Source organism: Leptodactylus fuscus, chromosome 1, assembly GCF_031893055.1.
Source record: "Leptodactylus fuscus isolate aLepFus1 chromosome 1, aLepFus1.hap2, whole genome shotgun sequence".
In the NCBI taxonomy this organism is placed as follows: Eukaryota; Metazoa; Chordata; class Amphibia; order Anura; family Leptodactylidae; genus Leptodactylus; species Leptodactylus fuscus.
The window spans coordinates 239,993,682-240,009,150 of NC_134265.1; the positions used below are offsets into that span (position 1 = coordinate 239,993,682).

The window sequence follows — 15,469 nt, forward strand, 5'->3', positions numbered from 1 at the left end:
ATGTGAATTATGCATACTTTTCAAAGCAATTCTCTGCCTGAACAGGGACTTGAACCCTGGACCCTCAGATTAAAAGTCTGATGCTCTACCGACTGAGCTATCCAGGCCCTCCGATATATAATGCTGTACCCCAAATCGGAATTAATGTATATAAGAATACATCTCCTTTAAGTGAGAGTGTTCAATTAGGGATTTATGGGTTATTCTAGAATATGCAAAGTGTCTATCCTATTTCCAGCATAGATCATCTGGGATGCTAATATTTACAGAATAATGGTAAAAGTCGATTGTACATTTGCAGTTTTGGCATTAAGCAAAAATCTAGAAAATCCAAACAAAAGTGTCAATCTCTTAATATCAACATGATACGTATGTGAATGATACATACTTTTCAAAAAAATTCTCCGCCTGAACAGGGACTTGAACCCTGGACCCTCAGATTAAAAGTCTGATGCTCTACCAACTGAGCTATCCAGGCTCTACAGAATATAATACTGTACCTCAAATCGGAATTAATGTGCATGTGAATAGATCTGCTTTAAGCGAGAGTGTTCAATTATGGTTTTATGGGAGATTCTAGAATATGCAAAGTGTCTAATCCTATTTCCAGCATAGATCATCTAGGTTGCTAATAGTTACAGAATAATGGTAAAATTCGATTGTACATTTGCAGTTTTGGCATTAAGCAAAAATCTAAAAAATCCAAACAAAAGTGTCAAACTCTTACGATCAACATGATACGTATGAGAATGATGCAAACTTTTCAAAGCAACTCTCTGCCTGAACAGGAACCTGAACCCTAGACCCTCAGATTAAAAGTCTGATGCTCTACCGACTGAGCTATCCAGGCTCTACAAAATTTAATACTGTACCTCAAATTGGAATTAATGAACATGTGAATAGATCTGCTTTAAGAGAGAGTGTTCAATTATGGTTTTATGGGTGATTCTAGAATATGCAAAGTGTCTAATCCTATTTCCAGCATAGATCATCTATGGTGCTAAAAGTTACAGAATAATGGTAAAATTCGATTGTACATTTGCAGTTTTGGCATTAAGCAAAAATCTAGAAAATCCAAACAAAAGTTTCATACTCATTTGATCAACATCATACGTATGTGAATGATTCATACTTTTCAAAGCAACTCTCCGCCTGAACAGGGACTTGAACCCTGGACCCTCAGATTAAAAGTCTGATGCTCTACCGACTGAGCTATCCAGGCTCTACAAAATGAAATACTGTACCTCAAATCGGAATTAATGTACACGTGAATAGATCTGCTTTAAGAGAGAGTTTTCAATTATGGTTTTATGGGTGATTCTAGAATATGTAAAGTGTCTAATCCTATTTCCAGCATAGATCATCTAGGGTGCTAATAGTTACAGAATAATGGTAAAAGTCGATTGTATATTTGCAGTTTTGGCATTAAGCAAAAATCTAGAAAATCCAAACAAAAGTGTCAAACTCTTACGATCAAGATGATACGAATGTGAATTATGCATACTTTTCAAAGCAATTCTCCGCCTGAACAGGGACTTGAACCCTGGACCCTCAGATTAAAAGTCTGATGCTCTACCGACTGAGCTATCCAGGCCCTCCGAAATATAATGTTGTACCCCAAATTGGAATTAATGTACATAAGAATACATATCCATTAAGTGAGAGTGTTCAATTAGGGATTTATGGGTGATTCTAGAATATGCAAAGTGTCTATCCTATTTCCAGCATAGATCATCTGGGATGCTAATATTTACAGAATAATGGTAAAAGTCGAATGTACATTTGCAGTTTTGGCATTAAGCAAAAATCTAGAAAATCCAAACAAAAGTGTCAATCTCTTAATATCAACATGATACGTATGTGAATGATACATACTTTTCAAAAAAATTCTCCGCCTGCACAGGGACTTGAACCCTGGACCCTCTGATTAAAAGTTTGATGCTCTACCGACTGAGCTATCCAGGGTCTAAAAAATATAATACTGTACCTCAAATCGGAATTAATGTACATGTGAATAGATTTGCTTTGAGAGAGAGTGTTCAATTATGGTTTTATGGGTGATTCTAGAATATGCAAAGTGTCTAATCCTATTTCCAGCATAGATCATCTAGGGTGCTAAAAGTTACAGAATAATGGTAAAATTCGATTGTACATTTGCAGTTTTGGCATTAAGCAAAAATCTAGAAAATCCAAACTAAAGTTTCAAACTCTTTTGATCAACATCATACGTATGTGAATGATGCATACTTTTCAAAGCAACTCTCCGCCTGAACAGGGACTTGAACCCTGGACCCTCAGATTAAAAGTCTGATGCTCTACCGACTGAGCTATCCAGGCTCTACAGAATATAATACTGTACCTCAAATCGGAATTAATGTGCATGTGAATAGATCTGCTTTAAGCGAGAGTGTTCAATTATGGTTTTATGGGTGATTCTAGATATGCAAAGTGTCTAATCCTATTTCCAGCATAGATCATCTAGGGTGCTAATAGTTACAGAATAATGGTAAAATTCGATTGTACATTTGCAGTTTTGGCATTAAGCAAAAATCTAAAAAATCCAAACAAAAGTGTCAAACTCTTACGATCAACATGATACGTATGAGAATGATGCAAACTTTTCAAAGCAACTCTCTGCCTGAACAGGAACCTGAACCCTAGACCCTCAGATTAAAAGTCTGATGCTCTACCGACTGAGCTATCCAGGCTCTACAAAATTTAATACTGTACCTCAAATCGGAATTAATGTACATGTGAATAGATCTGCTTTAAGAGAGAGTGTTCAATTATGGTTTTATGGGTGATTCTAGAATATGCAAAGTGTCTAATCCTATTTCCAGAATAGATCATCTAGGGTGCTAATAGTTACAGAATAATGGTAAAATTCGATTGTACATTTGCAGTTTTGGCATTAAGCAAAAATCTAGAAAATCCAAACAAAACATTCAAACCGTTTTGATCAACATCATACATATGTGAATGATGCATACTTTTCAAAGCAACTCTCCGCCTAAACAGGGACTTGAACCCTGGACCCTCAGATTAAAAGTTCGATGCTTTACCGACTGAGCTATCCAGGCTCTACAAAATATAATGCTGTACCTCAAATCGGAATTAATGTACATGTGAATAGATCTGCTTTAAGAGAGAGTGTTCAATTATGGTTTCATGGGTGATTCTAGAATATGCAAAGTGTCTAATCCTATTTCCAGCACAGATCATTTGGGTTCTAATAGTTACAGAATAATGTTAAAATTCGATTGTACATTTGCAGTTTTGGCATTAAGCAAAAATCTAGAAAATAAAAACAAAAGTTTCAAACTCTTTTGATCAACATCATACGTATGTGAATGATGCATGCTTTTCAAAGCAACTCTCCGCCTGAACAGGGACTTGAACCCTGGACCCTCAGATTAAAAGTTCGATGCTCTACCGACTGAGCTATCCAGGCTCTACAAAATATAACACTGTACCTCAAATCGGAATTAATGTACATGTGAATAGATCTGCTTTAAGAGAGAGTGTTCAATTATGGTTTCATGGGTGATTCTAGAATATGCAAAGTGTTTAATCCTATTTCCAGTACAGATCATCTAGGGTGGTAATAGTTACAGAATAATGTTAAAATTCGATTGTACATTTGCAGTTTTGGCATTAAGCAAAAATCTAAAAAATCCAAACAAAAGTGTCAAACTCTTACGATCAACATGATACGTATGTGAATGATACATACTTTTCAAAAAAATTCTCTGCCTGAACAGGGACTTGAACCCTGGACCCTCAGATTAAAAGTCTGATGTTCTACCAACTGAGCTATCCAAGCTCTAAAAAATATAATACTGTACCTCAAATCGGAATTAATGTACATGTGAATAGATCTGCTTTATGAGAGAGTGTTCAATTATGGTTTTATGGGTGATTCTAGAATATACAAAGTGTCTAATCCTATTTCCAGCATAGATCATCTATGGTGCTAAAAGTTACAGAATAATGGTAAAATTCGATTGTACATTTGCAGTTTTGGCATTAAGGAAAAATCTAGAAAATCCAAACAAAAGTTTCATACTCTTTTGATCAACATCATACGTATGTGAATGATGCATACTTTTCAAAGCAACTCTCCGCCTGAACAGGGACTTGAACCCTGGACCCTCAGATTAAAAGTTCGATGCTCTACCGACTGAGCTATCCAGGCTCTACAAAATATAATACTGTACCTCAAATCGGAATTAATGTACATGTGAATAGATCTGCTTTAAGAGAGAGTGTTCAATTATGGTTTCATGGGTGATTCTAGAATATGCAAAGTGTTTAATCCTATTTCCAGCACAGATCATCTAGGGTGCTAATAGTTACAGAATAATGTTAAAATTCGATTGTACATTTGCAGTTTTGGCATTAAGCAAAAATCTAAAAAATCCAAACAAAAGTGTCAAACTCTTACGATCATGATGATACGTATGTGAATGATGCATACTTTTCCAAGAAATTCTTCACCTGAACAGGGACTTGAAACCTGGACCCTCAGATTAAAAGTCTGATGCTCTACCGACTGAGCTATCCAGGCTCTCTGAAACATAATGCTGTACCTCAAATTGGAATTAATGTATATAAGAATAGATCTCCTTTAAGTGAGAGTGTTCAATTAGGGATTTATGGGTGATTCTAGAATATGAAAGTGTCTACCCTATTTCCAGCATAGATCATCTGGGGTGATAATATTTACAGAATAATGGTAAAAGTCGATTGTACATTTGCAGTTTTGGCATTAAGCAAAAATCTAAAAAATGCAAACAAAAGTCTCAAACTCTTAAGATCAACATGATACGTATGTGAATGATACATACTTTTCAAAAAAATTCTCCGCCTGAACAGGGACTTGAACCTGGACCCACAGATTAAAAGTCTGATGCTTTACCGACTGAGCTATCCAGGCTCTACAGAATATAATACTGTACCTCAAATCGGAATTAATGTGCATGTGAATAGATCTGCTTTAAGAGAGAGTGTTCAATTATGGTTTCATGGGTGATTCTAGAATATGCAAAGTGTTTAATCCTATTTCCAGCACAGATCATCTAGGGTGCTAATAGTTACAGAATAATGTTAAAATTCGATTGTACATTTGCAGTTTTGGCATTAAGCAAAAATCTAAAAAATCCAAACAAAAGTGTCAAACTCTTACGATCAACATGATACGTATGTGAATGATACATACTTTTCAAAAAAATTCTCCGCCTGAACAGGGACTTGAACCCTGGACCCTCAGATTAAAAGTCTGATGCTCTACCGACTGAGCTATCCAGGCTCCAAAAAATATAATACTGTACCTCAACTCGGAATTAATGTACATGTGAATAGATCTGCTTTACAAGAGAGTGTTCAATTATGGTTTTATGGGTGATTCTAGAATATGCAAAGTGTCTAATCCTATTTCCAGCATAGATCATCTAGGGTGCTAATAGTTACAGAATAATGGTAAAAGTCGATTGTACATTTGCAGTTTTGGCATTAAGCAAAAATCTAGAAAATCCAAACAAAAGTGGCAAACTCTTACGATCAAGATGATACGAATGTGAATTATGCATACTTTTCAAAGCAATTCTCTGCCTGAACAGGGACTTGAACCCTGGACCCTCAGATTAAAAGTCTGATGCTCTACCGACTGAGCTATCCAGGCCCTCCGATATATAATGCTGTACCCCAAATCGGAATTAATGTACATAAGAATACATCTCCTTTAAGTGAGAGTGTTCAATTAGGGATTTATGGGTTATTCTAGAATATGCAAAGTGTCTATCCTATTTCCAGCATAGATCATCTGGGATGCTAATATTTACAGAATAATGGTAAAAGTCGATTGTACATTTGCAGTTTTGGCATTAAGCAAAAATCTAGAAAATCCAAACAAAAGTGTCAATCTCTTAATATCAACATGATACGTATGTGAATGATACATACTTTTCAAAAAAATTCTCCGCCTGAACAGGGACTTGAACCCTGGACCCTCAGATTAAAAGCCTGATGCTCTACCAACTGAGCTATCCAGGCTCTACAGAATATAATACTGTACCTCAAATCGGAATTAATGTGCATGTGAATAGATCTGCTTTAAGCGAGAGTGTTCAATTATGGTTTTATGGATGATTCTAGAATATGCAAAGTGTCTAATCCTATTTCCAGCATAGATCATCTAGGTTGCTAATAGTTACAGAATAATGGTAAAATTCGATTGTACATTTGCAGTTTTGGCATTAAGCAAAAATCTAGAAAATCCAAACAAAAGTTTCAAACTCTTTTGATCAACATCATACGTATGTGAATGATGCATACTTTTCAAAGCAACTCTCCGCCTGAACAGGGACTTGAAACCTGGACCCTCAGATTAAAAGTTCGATGCTCTACCGTCTGAGCTATCCAGACTCTACAAAATATAATACTGTACCTCAAATCGGAATTAATGTACATGTGAATAGATCTGCTTTAAGAGAGAGTGTTCAATTATGGTTTCATGGGTGATTCTAGAATATGCAAAGTGTTTAATCCTATTTCCAGCACAGATCATCTAGGGTGCTAATAGTTACAGAATAATGGTAAAAGTCGATTGTACATTTGCAGTTTTGGCATTAAGCAAAAATCTAGAAAATCCAAACAAAAGTGTCAAACTCTTACGATCAAGATGATACGAATGTGAATTATGCATACTTTTCAAAGCAATTCTCTGCCTGAACAGGGACTTGAACCCTGGACCCTCAGATTAAAAGTCTGATGCTCTACCGACTGAGCTATCCAGGCCCTCCGATATATAATGCTGTACCCCAAATCGGAATTAATGTACATAAGAATACATCTCCTTTAAGTGAGAGTGTTCAATTAGGGATTTATGGGTTATTCTAGAATATGCAAAGTGTATATCCTATTTCCAGCATAAATCATCTGGGATGCTAATATTTACAGAATAATGGTAAAAGTCGATTGTACATTTGCAGTTTTGGCATTAAGCAAAAATCTAGAAAATCCAAACAAAAGTGTCAATCTCTTAATATCAACATGATACGTATGTGAATGATACATACTTTTCAAAAAAATTCTCCGCCTGAACAGGGACTTGAACCCTGGACCCTCAGATTAAAAGTCTGATGCTCTACCAACTGAGCTATCCAGGCTCTACAGAGTATAATACTGTACCTCAAATCGGAATTAATGTGCATGTGAATAGATCTGCTTTAAGCGAGAGTGTTCAATTATGGTTTTATGGGAGATTCTAGAATATGCAAAGTGTCTAATCCTATTTCCAGCATAGATCATCTAGGTTGCTAATAGTTACAGAATAATGGTAAAATTCGATTGTACATTTGCAGTTTTGGCATTAAGCAAAAATCTAAAAAATCCAAACAAAAGTGTCAAACTCTTTTGATCAACATGATACGTATGAGAATGATGCAAACTTTTCAAAGCAACTCTCTGCCTGAACAGGAACCTGAACCCTAGACCCTCAGATTAAAAGTCTGATGCTCTACCGACTGAGCTATCCAGGCTCTACAAAATTTAATACTGTACCTCAAATCGGAATTAATGAACATGTGAATAGATCTGCTTTAAGAGAGAGTGTTCAATTATGGTTTTATGGGTGATTCTAGAATATGCAAAGTGTCTAATCCTATTTCCAGCATAGATCATCTAGGGTGCTAAAAGTTACAGACTAATGGTAAAATTCGATTGTACATTTGCAGTTTTGGCATTAAGCAAAAATCTAGAAAATCCAAACAAAAGTTTCAAACTCTTTTGATCAACATCATACGTATGTGAATGATGCATACTTTTCAATGCAACTCTCCGCCTGAACAGGGACTTGAACCCTGGACCCTCTGATTAAAAGATCGAGGCTCTACCGACTGAGCTATCCAGGATATGCAAAATATAATACTGTACCTCAAATCGGAATTAATGTACATGTGAATAGATCTGCTTTAAGAGAGAGTGTTCAATTATGGTTTCATGGGTGATTCTAGAATATGCAAAGTGTTTAATCCTATTTCCAGCACAGATCATCTAGGGTGCTAATAGTTACAGAATAATGTTAAAATTCGATTGTACATTTGCAGTTTTGGCATTAAGCAAAAATCTAAAAAATCCAAACAAAAGTGTCAAACTCTTACGATCAACATGATACGTATGTGAATGGTACGTACTTTTCAAAAAAATTCTCTGCCTGAACAGGGACTTGAACCCTGGACCCTCAGATTAAAAGTCTGATGCTCTACCGACTGAGCTATCCAGGCTATAAAAAATATAATACTGTATCTCAAATCGGAATTAATGTACATGTGAATAGATCTGCTTTACGAGAGAGTGTTCAATTAGGGATTTATGGGTGATTCTAGAATATGAAAGTGTCTATACTATTTCCAGCATAGATCATCTGGGGTGATAATATTTACAGAATAATGGTAAAAGTCGATTGTACATTTGCAGTTTTGGCATTAAGCAAAAATCTAAAAAATGCAAACAAAAGTCTCAAACTCTTAAGATCAACATGATACGTATGTGAATGATACATACTTTTCAATAAAATTCTCTGCCTGAACAGGGACTTGAACCATGGACCCTAAGATTAAAAGTCTGATGTTCTACCGACTGAGATATCCAGGCTCTACAGAATATAACACTGTACCTCAAATCGGAATTAATGTGCATGTGAATAGCTCTGCTTTAAGCGAGAGTGTTCAATTATGGTTTTATGGGTGATTCTAGAATATGCAAAGTGTCTAATCCTATTTCCAGCATAGATCATCTAGGGTGCTAAAAGTTACAGAATAATGGTAAAATTCGATTGTACATTTGCAGTTTTGGCATTAAGCAAAAATCTAGAAAATCCAAACAAAAGTTTCAAACTCTTTTGATCAACATCATACGTATGTGAATGATGCATACTTTTCAAAGCAACTCTCCGCCTGAACAGGGACTTGAACCCTGGACCCTCAGATTAAAAGTTCGATGCTCTACCGGCTGAGCCATCCAGGCTCTACAAAATTTAATACTGTACCTCAAATCGGAATTAATGTACATGTGAATAGATCTGCTTTAAGAGAGAGTGTTCAATTATGGTTTCATGGGTGATTCTAGAATATGCAAAGTGTTTAATCCTATTTCCAGCACAGATCATCTAGGGTGCTAATAGTTACAGAATAATGTTAAAGTTCGATTGTACATTTGCAGTTTTGGCATTAAGCAAAAATCTAAAAAATCCAAACAAAAGTGTCAAACTCTTACCATCATGATGATACGTATGTGAATGATGCATACTTTTCCAAGAAATTCTTCGCCTGAACAGGGACTTGAACCCTGGACCCTCAGATTAAAAGTCTGATGCTCTACCGACTGAGCTATCCAGGCTCTCTGAAACATAATGCTGTACCCCAAATTGGAATTAATGTACATAAGAATACATCTCCTTTAAGTGAGAGTGTTCAATTAGGGATTTATGGGTGATTCTAGAATATGAAAGTGTCTATCCTATTTCCAGCATAGATCATCTGGGGTGATAATATTTACAGAATAATGGTAAAAGTCGATTGTACATTTGCAGTTTTGGCATTAAGCAAAAATCTAGAAAATCCAAACAAAAGTGTCAATCTCTTAATATCAACATGATACGTATGTGAATGATACATACTTTTCAAAAAAATTCTCCGCCTGAACAGGGACTTCAACCCTGGACCCTCAGATCAAAAGTCTGATGCTCTACCAACTGAGCTATCCAGGCTCTACAGAATATAACACTGTACCTCAAATCGGAATTAATGTGCATGTGAATAGATCTGCTTTAAGCGAGAGTGTTCAATTATGGTTTTATGGGAGATTCTAGAATATGCAAAGTGTCTAATCCTATTTCCAGCATAGATCATCTAGGTTGCTAATAGTTACAGAATAATGGTAAAATTCGATTGTACATTTGCCGTTTTGGCATTAAGCAAAAATCTAAAAAATCCAAACAAAAGTGTCAAACTCTTACGATCAACATGATACGTATGAGAATGATGCAAACTTTTCAAAGCAACTCTCTGCCTGAACAGGAACCTGAACCCTAGACCCTCAGATTAAAAGTCTGATGCTCTACCGACTGAGCTATCCAGGCTCTACAAAATTTAATACTGTACCTCAAATTGGAATTAATGAACATGTGAATAGATCTGCTTTAAGAGAGAGTGTTCAATTATGGTTTTATGGGTGATTCTAGAATATGCAAAGTGTCTAATCCTATTTCCAGCATAGATCATCTAGGGTGCTAAAAGTTACAGAATAATGGTAAAATTCGATTGTACATTTGCAGTTTTGGCATTAAGCAAAAATCTAGAAAATCCAAACAAAAGTTTCAAACTCTTTTGATCAACATCATACGTATGTGAATGATGCATACTTTTCAAAGCAACTCTCCGCCTGAACAGGGACTTGAACCCTGGACCCTCAGATTAAAAGTTCGATGCTCTACCGACTGAGCCATCCAGGCTCTACAAAATTTAATACTGTACCTCAAATCGGAATTAATGTACATGTGAATAGATCTGCTTTAAGAGAGAGTGTTCAATTATGGTTTCATGGGTGATTCTAGAATATGCAAAGTGTTTAATCCTATTTCCAGCACAGATCATCTAGGGTGCTAATAGTTACAGAATAATGTTAAAATTCGATTGTACATTTGCAGTTTTGGCATTAAGCAAAAATCTAAAAAATCCAAACAAAAGTGTCAAACTCTTACGATCAACATGATACGTATGTGAATGATACATACTTTTCAAAAAAATTCTCCGCCTGAACAGAGACTTGAACCCTGGACCCTCAGATTAAAAGTCTGATGCTCTACCGACTGAGCTATCCAGGCTCTAAAAAATATAATACTGTACCTCAAATCGGAATTAATGTACATGTGAATAGATCTGATTTACGAGAGAGTGTTCAATTATGGTTTTATGGGTGATTCTAGAATATGCAAAGTGTCTAATTCTATTTATAGCATAGATAATCTAGGGTGCTAATAGTTACAGAATAATGGTAAAATTCGATTGTACATTTGCAGTTTTGGCATTAAGCAAAAATCTAGAAAATCCAAACAAAAGTTCCAAACTTTTATGATGAACATCATACGTATATGAATGATGCATACTTTTCAAAGCAACTTCTACGCCTGAACAGGGACTTGAACCCTGGACCCTCAGATTAAAAGTCTGATGCTCTACCGACTGAGCTATCCAGGCTCTCCAAAACATTATGCTGTACCCCAAATTGGAATTAATGTACATAAGAATACATCTCCTTTAAGTGAGAGTGTTCAATTAGGGATTCATGGGTGATTCTAGAATATGCAAAGTGTCTAATCCTATTTCCAGCACAGATCATCGATGGTGCTAATAGTTACAGAATAATGGTAAAAGTTGATTGTACATTTGCAGTTTTGGCATTAAGCAAAAATCTAGAAAATCCAAACAAAAGTGTCAAACTCTTACGATCATGATGATACGTATGTGAATGATGCATACTTTTCCAAGAAATTCTTCGCCTGAACAGGGACTTGAACCCTGGACCCTCAGATTAAAAGTCTGATGCTCTACCGACTGAGCTATCCAGGCTCTCTGAAACATAATGCTGTACCCCAAATTGGAATTAATGTACATAAGAATACATCTCCTTTAAGTGAGAGTGTTCAATTAGGGATTTATGGGTGATTCTAGAATATGAAAGTGTCTATCCTATTTCCAGCATAGATCATCTGGGGTGATAATATTTACAGAATAATGGTAAAAGTCGATTGTACATTTGCAGTTTTGGCATTAAGCAAAAATCTAGAAAATCCAAACAAAAGTGTCAATCTCTTAATATCAACATGATACGTATGTGAATGATACATACTTTTCAAAAAAATTCTCCGCCTGAACAGGGACTTGAACCCTGGACCCTCAGATTAAAAGTCTGATGCTCTACCAACTGAGCTATCCAGGCTCTACAGAATATAATACTGTACCTCAAATCGGAATTAATGTGCATGTGAATAGATCTGCTTTAAGCGAGAGTGTTCAATTATGGTTTTATGGGAGATTCTAGAATATGCAAAGTGTCTAATCCTATTTCCAGCATAGATCATCTAGGTTGCTAATAGTTACAGAATAATGGTAAAATTCGATTGTACATTTGCAGTTTTGGCATTAAGCAAAAATCTAAAAAATCCAAACAAAAGTGTCAAACTCTTTTGATCAACATGATACGTATGAGAATGATGCAAACTTTTCAAAGCAACTCTCTGCCTGAACAGGAACCTGAACCCTAGACCCTCAGATTAAAAGTCTGATGCTCTACCGACTGAGCTATCCAGGCTCTACAAAATTTAATACTGTACCTCAAATCGGAATTAATGAACATGTGAATAGATCTGCTTTAAGAGAGAGTGTTCAATTATGGTTTTATGGGTGATTCTAGAATATGCAAAGTGTCTAATCCTATTTCCAGCATAGATCATCTAGGGTGCTAAAAGTTACAGACTAATGGTAAAATTCGATTGTACATTTGCAGTTTTGGCATTAAGCAAAAATCTAGAAAATCCAAACAAAAGTTTCAAACTCTTTTGATCAACATCATACGTATGTGAATGATGCATACTTTTCAATGCAACTCTCCGCCTGAACAGGGACTTGAACCCTGGACCCTCTGATTAAAAGATCGAGGCTCTACCGACTGAGCTATCCAGGATATGCAAAATATAATACTGTACCTCAAATCGGAATTAATGTACATGTGAATAGATCTGCTTTAAGAGAGAGTGTTCAATTATGGTTTCATGGGTGATTCTAGAATATGCAAAGTGTTTAATCCTATTTCCAGCACAGATCATCTAGGGTGCTAATAGTTACAGAATAATGTTAAAATTCGATTGTACATTTGCAGTTTTGGCATTAAGCAAAAATCTAAAAAATCCAAACAAAAGTGTCAAACTCTTACGATCAACATGATACGTATGTGAATGGTACGTACTTTTCAAAAAAATTCTCTGCCTGAACAGGGACTTGAACCCTGGACCCTCAGATTAAAAGTCTGATGCTCTACCGACTGAGCTATCCAGGCTATAAAAAATATAATACTGTATCTCAAATCGGAATTAATGTACATGTGAATAGATCTGCTTTACGAGAGAGTGTTCAATTAGGGATTTATGGGTGATTCTAGAATATGAAAGTGTCTATACTATTTCCAGCATAGATCATCTGGGGTGATAATATTTACAGAATAATGGTAAAAGTCGATTGTACATTTGCAGTTTTGGCATTAAGCAAAAATCTAAAAAATGCAAACAAAAGTCTCAAACTCTTAAGATCAACATGATACGTATGTGAATGATACATACTTTTCAATAAAATTCTCTGCCTGAACAGGGACTTGAACCATGGACCCTAAGATTAAAAGTCTGATGTTCTACCGACTGAGATATCCAGGCTCTACAGAATATAACACTGTACCTCAAATCGGAATTAATGTGCATGTGAATAGCTCTGCTTTAAGCGAGAGTGTTCAATTATGGTTTTATGGGTGATTCTAGAATATGCAAAGTGTCTAATCCTATTTCCAGCATAGATCATCTAGGGTGCTAAAAGTTACAGAATAATGGTAAAATTCGATTGTACATTTGCAGTTTTGGCATTAAGCAAAAATCTAGAAAATCCAAACAAAAGTTTCAAACTCTTTTGATCAACATCATACGTATGTGAATGATGCATACTTTTCAAAGCAACTCTCCGCCTGAACAGGGACTTGAACCCTGGACCCTCAGATTAAAAGTTCGATGCTCTACCGACTGAGCCATCCAGGCTCTACAAAATTTAATACTGTACCTCAAATCGGAATTAATGTACATGTGAATAGATCTGCTTTAAGAGAGAGTGTTCAATTATGGTTTCATGGGTGATTCTAGAATATGCAAAGTGTTTAATCCTATTTCCAGCACAGATTATCTAGGGTGCTAATAGTTACAGAATAATGTTAAAATTCGATTGTACATTTGCAGTTTTGGCATTAAGCAAAAATCTAAAAAATCCAAACAAAAGTGTCAAACTCTTACGATCAACATGATACGTATGTGAATGATACATACTTTTCAAAAAAATTCTCCGCCTGAACAGAGACTTGAACCCTGGACCCTCAGATTAAAAGTCTGATGCTCTACCGACTGAGCTATCCAGGCTCTAAAAAATATAATACTGTACCTCAAATCGGAATTAATGTACATGTGAATAGATCTGATTTACGAGAGAGTGTTCAATTATGGTTTTATGGGTGATTCTAGAATATGCAAAGTGTCTAATTCTATTTATAGCATAGATAATCTAGGGTGCTAATAGTTACAGAATAATGGTAAAATTCGATTGTACATTTGCAGTTTTGGCATTAAGTAAAAATCTAGAAAATCCAAACAAAAGTTCCAAACTTTTATGATGAACATTATACGTATATGAATGATGCATACTTTTCAAAGCAACTTCTACGCCTGAACAGGGACTTGAACCCTGGACCCTCAGATTAAAAGTCTGATGCTCTACCGACTGAGCTATCCAGGCTCTCCAAAACATAATGCTGTACCCCAAATTGGAATTAATGTACATAAGAATACATCTCCTTTAAGTGAGAGTGTTCAATTAGGGATTCATGGGTGATTCTAGAATATGCAAAGTGTCTAATCCTATTTCCAGCACAGATCATCGAGGGTGCTAATAGTTACAGAATAATGGTAAAAGTTGATTGTACATTTGCAGTTTTGGCATTAAGCAAAAATCTAGAAAATCCAAACAAAAGTGTCAAACTCTTACCATCATGATGATACGTATGTGAATGATGCATACTTTTCCAAGAAATTCTTCGCCTGAACAGGGACTTGAACCCTGGACCCTCAGATTAAAAGTCTGATGCTCTACCGACTGAGCTATCCAGGCTCTCTGAAACATAATGCTGTACCCCAAATTGGAATTAATGTACATAAGAATACATCTCCTTTAAGTGAGAGTGTTCAATTAGGGATTTATGGGTGATTCTAGAATATGAAAGTGTCTATCCTATTTCCAGCATAGATCATCTGGGGTGATAATATTTACAGAATAATGGTAAAAGTCGATTGTACATTTGCAGTTTTGGCATTAAGCAAAAATCTAGAAAATCTAAACAAAAGTGTCAATCTCTTAATATCAACATGATACGTATGTGAATGATACATGCTTTTCAAAAAAATTCTCCGCCTGAACAGGGACTTCAACCCTGGACCCTCAGATTAAAAGTCTGATGCTCTACCAACTGAGCTATCCAGGCTCTACAGAATATAATACTGTACCTCAAATCGGAATTAATGTGCATGTGAATAGATCTGCTTTAAGCGAGAGTGTTCAATTATGGTTTTATGGGAGATTCTAGAATATGCAAAGTGTCTAATCCTATT

At 35.7% G+C, this 15,469-nt stretch overlaps 9 non-coding genes across 9 annotated transcripts; all 9 read right to left on the bottom strand.

Moving 5' to 3' along the window:
• Positions 1-34: 34 nt before the first annotated feature.
• Positions 35-107, bottom strand: TRNAK-UUU (transfer RNA lysine (anticodon UUU)). The gene has a single exon. It is a non-coding gene; the product is annotated as a tRNA-Lys (tRNA).
• Positions 108-405: 298 nt separating this feature from the next.
• TRNAK-UUU (transfer RNA lysine (anticodon UUU)) lies at positions 406-478 on the bottom strand. The gene has a single exon. It is a non-coding gene; the product is annotated as a tRNA-Lys (tRNA).
• A 671-nt stretch (positions 479-1,149) lies between these two features.
• On the bottom strand, positions 1,150-1,222 carry TRNAK-UUU (transfer RNA lysine (anticodon UUU)). The gene has a single exon. It is a non-coding gene; the product is annotated as a tRNA-Lys (tRNA).
• Positions 1,223-5,607: 4,385 nt separating this feature from the next.
• TRNAK-UUU (transfer RNA lysine (anticodon UUU)) lies at positions 5,608-5,680 on the bottom strand. The gene has a single exon. It is a non-coding gene; the product is annotated as a tRNA-Lys (tRNA).
• Positions 5,681-6,722: 1,042 nt separating this feature from the next.
• Positions 6,723-6,795, bottom strand: TRNAK-UUU (transfer RNA lysine (anticodon UUU)). The gene has a single exon. It is a non-coding gene; the product is annotated as a tRNA-Lys (tRNA).
• A 298-nt stretch (positions 6,796-7,093) lies between these two features.
• On the bottom strand, positions 7,094-7,166 carry TRNAK-UUU (transfer RNA lysine (anticodon UUU)). Its single transcript has one exon. It is a non-coding gene; the product is annotated as a tRNA-Lys (tRNA).
• A 1,043-nt stretch (positions 7,167-8,209) lies between these two features.
• TRNAK-UUU (transfer RNA lysine (anticodon UUU)) lies at positions 8,210-8,282 on the bottom strand. Its single transcript has one exon. It is a non-coding gene; the product is annotated as a tRNA-Lys (tRNA).
• Positions 8,283-11,924: 3,642 nt separating this feature from the next.
• On the bottom strand, positions 11,925-11,997 carry TRNAK-UUU (transfer RNA lysine (anticodon UUU)). The gene has a single exon. It is a non-coding gene; the product is annotated as a tRNA-Lys (tRNA).
• A 1,043-nt stretch (positions 11,998-13,040) lies between these two features.
• On the bottom strand, positions 13,041-13,113 carry TRNAK-UUU (transfer RNA lysine (anticodon UUU)). Its single transcript has one exon. It is a non-coding gene; the product is annotated as a tRNA-Lys (tRNA).
• Positions 13,114-15,469: the final 2,356 nt, after the last annotated feature.